We start from the raw sequence: 6277 nt of genomic DNA, 5'->3' as shown, positions 1-6277 counted from the left end.
ATTATTTATAATGTTGTGGGGACTATCAATACCTTGGTAATAAATTGTCATATTATTCCAGCAATTCTTGTTGCTCTCTTTGTTTGTATTAGTATTGCTCTAAAGATTTTGGTTATTATTTAATAATTCACTATAGTATCAATATTAAATTATATGATAGTATTCCATCACTACTACTAATATTAGTATTTCCCTTAATAGTATTTTCAATTGTTCACTTTTTTCCTACAGTTTTGTCATTTGTTACTATTTCCTATACTATTATTATTGCTTTTAATACAAGGGTTCTTATCACATTGTTCCTATATTTGGAGTTACTTTGTCTATAATCCTTTTAAATCTGTGATTACAATTTTCACTTGGTTCTGAAAGTGACCACTATTTTACTCTGGTTTTAAAGTGTGAACACTGTTAGTTTTGCCGCTTAGCCCTATTTCTTTGGTAATTGTTCACATTCTGTCTTGATCATCTATAATTATTTATATATAATGCTCCTTGCTTTAATTTTGACGAGCCTGTTGCATCAAAGGCTCTGAAGTCCAGGTTTCTGATCACACACTCCCACATGGATATCGCTGCAAGTACCCGGGCCCTCTTCTTGGCCTTTCTTATTCTGCAAACACCAGTTTCAAGACCACCGCTCCGCTTGTCACGGCTTAACCTTGTTCCTTTGGCGCTGGCGCTGTCGTTTCTTTGCCTTTGGGTCCCCAGACCCAATTCATCCTGTTATTCAGAGGAGATGAGGGCTCGCGCCCCAAAACACTGGGAGTCGGGCCGAGGCGGCAGCCTGATCTGCAGCACATCTCGTCACCCTCCTGCAGCCTTGAGGGTCCCTGAGGTTCTTACACCGGTTCCGTTACTCGTCTCTTTTCCAGTTCATCCTCCTCTGCCCTGCAGCCTAACCCTGGGCTCAGGGTGGCCCCTGTCCCGCACGCCCGGCTCACCCCCAACCCCGCGGGAACCCACACTCACCCTAAATGCGCTGCCGCATGCGGAGGCCCCTGCGGCCCGAGGTCCACTGCAGGCTCGGGTCCGAGGGGCACGGGACGGCCGGGGCACCGACTCGGGGCCGCTGGGTCAGTGTCCCGCTGCCCGCCGCGCCCTCGGGGCCGAACACATCCCGGCTCTGGAGCGGGCCCTTGATCTCCGACGCTGCACTTTGGGGCCTCAGCTCCCTCCTCCTCCCTCCCTCCCTCCCTCCCTCCCTCCGGGGCCGCCACCCCCCTGCGCTGACGTCGCCGCTGTCAATCAGTCTGCGCCAGCCGCCCCCCGGGGAGGGGGGCTCTAGGGTCCCCTGGCTCCGCGGCCCCAGGACCCCGAGCCCCGAGCGGGCCTCGCGCTCCCCCACCGCGCGGCTTGGTGCCCTTCCTGCGGCCCTTGGGCCCCGCCGGCCGGGCCCGGGCTGGGAGCCCCGCATGGTTTAGATTAGAGGGGCGGGAAGAGAGAGAGCGGCCGGGCCGGGCCGGGCCGTGCGGCTCGCACCTAGACTCGACAACCAGGACGGCACGCCCGCACCGGCGGCGCGGCCCGCACACTGGGGCGCGGCGCGGCCGGGCCTGGTCGGGCCTGGGCCCCCTGGCAGACAGCCGCCCTCCGCCGAGCCCCAGGCCGCGGGCGCCCGCACAAACCTCCGTCCGAGACCCGCTCCCAGCCGTGCGCGCAGCGGCTCGGTAAGCCCGCGTCCCGGGGGCGGGCGCACGGCGCCTCACAGCCCCGCGCTCGTCCACCGACCATGCCCCTCACACATTCTCACACCTACGCGCTCCGGCCCGCGCGCTCCTGCTCCCGGGCTCCCCGCGCGGGCGCGACGGCCAGGGCGCGGCCCCTCCGCTCACCGGCGCCCTGCTCGTCCGGGCCTGGCGGGCAGCGGGCGCTGGACCGGGCCTGGCGCGCCTCGGAGTCGGCCGCGGAGGTCACGGGTGAGGGCAGGCCCTTCGTCAGGCGGGGAGGGGGCCGAGCGGCCGGGGCTGGAGCGGCGGCAGCGGGGAAGTCCTGGGCCGGCTTCTGAATCCGAGCCGAGGCCCGCGCTTCAAGGTGCCAGGGCTTGGCAGAGGCTCTGGGGGAAACTGCGGCGAGCGCCAAGACTCCGCCAGCAGCCTCAAGATCCCAGAAAGCTCAGGAGGAAGTCCGATGCCTGCTGCAGTCCGGGGAGCTTAGACCACTGCGCTGGGAGCGCTCCGGCCTCTGTGCCTCGGAAAGCGAGGCCCCCCCTCACTGTCTAGACCTCCCTGCCCGGCCTCTGACTCTCCACTCCCTCTGTCTCCACTTACCTCTCTTTCTCTATGTCTGTCTGTGCCACGCCACAGGACCCTTCAGTTCGACAGGCAGACAGACCCATGTGGACCTTAGCCCATGTCCAAGGCTCACAGCCTGTCACATGCCCAGAATACTGAGGCGAGGCTAGGTCTGCCCACCAGAGTCCCCTGTCAATAATCCCAGATTAGCCTCTTGGTCCTCAGCATGGGCTGCATCCCTCCCTCCACTGGTGTCCCCAACAGTTCCAATCAGCCTCTGTTCCTTTCCCGACTTTTACCTCAAAATCAGATTGAAGGGAACAGGACAGGGAAATTCCTTCCCTGGATGGATGTGTCCCTTTTCTAACGCTAGCAATGGAGAGCCAGCATCAGGACCTCGCCCACTACCCTGCACTCCAAGGTGGAAGCAAAACACCAACTCAGAAAAGCCAGCTGCTGTCAGGAGCCTGGACCCCAAGTCCACAGGGCCCACCGCTCAGGAATCCCTATCACCCTTAGCAGTACCAAATTCCGCTACCCTGTCTTCCCTTCACAGTTTGTCTCATGGAGTCCCAAACCAGGAAGGGGAAGTAAGGTCTAAGGGATGGAGAAGCTTAATCCTCCTCCAATCCTGCCTTCTCTGGGAGCGGAGAAAGGAAAGGCCCTGGTGTTTCAGAGATGCCTGGGGAGTCATGTTTCCTGTGTTAGGGAGAACTGGATGACAGTCTCAGCTTCTGCTCCCAAGCCCCCTCCCATGCCCACTCCAACAGCCTGTAGGGAAATCCCTTGCAAATAAATAGTGCACAGACGAACCAACCAACTACTGTGTGGGATGGTGAACAGGGAGGGCAGTGAATCACCAGGTGCCAGGGGAAGACTACATTTAGGCCAGACTCGGGAAAGAATTGGTTGACAATCATTGGAGGAAGTTCATAATGAGAGCATCTAGAGTTGCTCTTTAAACAAACTAGAGTGGAGACTGTCTGTAAGTGCAAGGCTTTCTGGAGACTCACAGGAGATACTCCAAATCAGTATCACCTAGTTCATGATGACATGGAGAAATGAGATACAGAAGGGACAGGCAAGGGTTTGGCAAGGAAAAGGAAGGGGCAAACCAGCCAGCAAGTAGAGAGAAGGGGAGGTTATGTATACACATTCTCTGTTAGTAGAATGGACTTCTTTGCTTCATTGATTCTAACACACACAATTTCTTTCTACATTTTGACATCTCTGAAATAGGGATACATTTTTTTTAAAGATTTTATTTATTTATTTGCTTATTTGACGGAGAGACAGAGAGCACAAGCAGGTAGAGGGAGAAGGAGATGCAGGCTCTCTGCTGAGCAGAGAGCCCGACGACCTAGGGCTCAGTCCCAGGACCCTGAGACCATGACCTGAGCCAAAAGCAGAAGCTTAACCGACTGAGCCACCCAGGCGCTCTGGGGATGCATCCTAGAATCAATGGTAGTTTAATTCATTGCAGTGTTGGAGTTTAATTAGTATTTTTTCTTCTTAGTGGTACATAAAACAATTGATAAATGGCCTATGGAGAAAAGAAAAAGACCAGTGGTTTGTTTGTTTGTTTTTCCAAAACAGATTTGAGGAGTTCAAAGTACAAAAACTCTCCTAAACTAGCTAAGTGAATAGTTGACCATCTATCACACAAACTTGGGTTGGCTTAGGGGAAAGCCCTCAGGTTTGGTGTCAGGCTTACCTTGGTTTTGAAACATGGCTTTGAATCCTGGCTCATTATTTAGCAGCTGTGTGACCTTGGGCAAGTCCCTTAACACTTAAATAAAATGGAGATAATCACACCAACCTACTAGCTTATTGTGAGGTTTAAGTTAATGCATGTAAATCCCTGGCATGTGGTAGGTAGTTAATATGTTAGTTCCCAAGTATTTCTTTTTTTTTTTTTAAGATTTTATTTATTTATTTTGACACAGAGAGAGACACAGCAAGAGAAGGAACACAAGCAGGAGGAGTGGGAGTGGGAGAGGGAGAAGCAGTCTTCCCGCGGAGCAGGGAGCCCAATGCGGGGCTCGATCCCAGGACCCTGGGATCATGACCTGAGCCGAAGGCAGACGCTTAACGACTGAGCCACCCAGGCGCCCCAGTTCCCAAGTATTTCTAAAATTTATTTTATCCCACCTCTTTTCCAAAAGGGCTTGAGATGGTTTATAACCATCTCAATGGTTTATCCCACCTCTTTTCCAAAAGGGCTTGAGATGGTTTATAACCAAAATAAGCTAATAAAAACACAAGTAAAAAGATGAAATAGGATTAAGGAAAAAGGAGTAAGAATACATGCTATCACTAAGTGTTGACAAAGTTGCTGTAATTGAGAGCAAAATCTGGCTTATCAGCAGCAGGGCAAAGTGGTCGTTTTCCATTTCAGAAATGTGGAAACAGTATTTCTTTGGTGAAGGGTGAGGAATAAACTAGCTTTTATTTATTTATTTTTTAAAGATTTTATTTATTTATTTGAGAGAGAGAGAAGGGAGAGCACAAAGGGAGAGTGAGAGGGAGAAGCAGACTCCCAGCTTAGCAGAGAGCCCTATGCTGGTCTCCATTTGAGGACCCTGAGATCATGACCTGAGCCAAAGGCAGACGCTTAAGTGACTGAGCCACCCAGGTGCCCCCTGGCCCTAATTTTTAAAGTAGTTTCTCGTGTCAATTTTTATTCATATGTCTGTACGGTGTCTTACCATTTACAAAGTGGTTTCACAGCTACTCTCTCATCAGATGCTGTATTAATTCCATTTTATCTCCATTTGATGGATTCATTCATCCAAAGTAATATTTATCAAGTGCTTACTATGTGCCAGACATACAAAAAGGAAAGGCCAACTAATTGGTTAGTTTATTAATTCTATTAGTTAGCTGATTGGCTAACCAGTTACTAAGCACAAATTCACTAATGAATGACCTGCAAACTTACTAATTAATCACCTAAATAATCAACCCCAAGGGGAGCAGGGATTACAGGATAAACTGGAGAATCCCAGTCAGTGCAGTAAAGTGGCTTGCTGGGAGGCTGGGGGAGGTTTGGTTGAAGATGACTGGAGCTGGCTCCATACTGTGGTGAAAACCAAATTACAATTTTTTTAAAAACCTAGGTTTTTGGAGTATTTAATAAATACCAACGTCAAGATCCACCCCAGACCAACTGAGTCAGAATCTTTGAGGATAGGATCAAAGTTGAAAATCACTGCTGTATGTCCATCATGGAAATCCCGTTGCTTGCTTTCCTAGTTTCCCTTGTAGCTGGGAGAGGTCACGTGATCCAATGTTGGCCAATGAGGCCTAAGCAGAAGACTGGTGGGAGGAAGGTCGGGAGGGAATTTTTTTGCTCTCTTGATAAAGGGGAAGGCATAATCTTCTTTTCTTCTAACGATGAGATCTGTGGAATTCTCACCCTCTAGAGACCCTGATGCAAGGACGAAGGCCAATATACTAAGGATATCAGAACAAAAAGAAAGAACCTGATGGCATCAATGAGCAGGTAAACCAGTGCCAGACTGCTTCTTATAATGTGTGAAAGATAAGCCTATTTCTTGACATCACTGTTAGTCTTGGTCTCTGTTACTTACAGCCAAATACACTCCAGAGACATGGGTAAAGGTCCCAACTCCTTGTTGAGTGAGTCCTTAGGCACTCCATCATGAAAGATACATATCTGAATGTTTGTGTGTGTCCTTGTGTATTTGCACATACCTTCTTGTGCAAATCCAGGACACAAAATCCCTCTCTCCACACCCCCCTTTCTAGCCATGCTATTTAGTGTGTGCTATGACCCAAGGCCTGGGGTCCTTATTAAGTCCCCCAAAGGGAAAGGATGGGTGAGGCAGCATGGAATTCACTTGTCCCCTGTGGCTTTATCCCACTGTGTCCCCAGTAGCCCCAAATCTTGGTTCTAGATTTTCCAGCCCACATCCCATTAGGATTCTCAAGCTCAGAATAACTGGGGTGGGAGCGGGAGCTTGAGCTTGTTCTGGAAATTGGAGGATTCAGCAACGGGAATGGGTAGTAGGTGGCAGCTG

This window comes from Mirounga angustirostris, unplaced genomic scaffold (assembly GCF_029215605.1).
Source record: "Mirounga angustirostris isolate CCGP_5_RB_7025 unplaced genomic scaffold, mMirAng1.0.hap1 SCAF_17, whole genome shotgun sequence".
In the NCBI taxonomy this organism is placed as follows: domain Eukaryota; kingdom Metazoa; phylum Chordata; class Mammalia; order Carnivora; family Phocidae; genus Mirounga; species Mirounga angustirostris.
Note: the sequence above shows the minus strand (reverse complement) of the source record.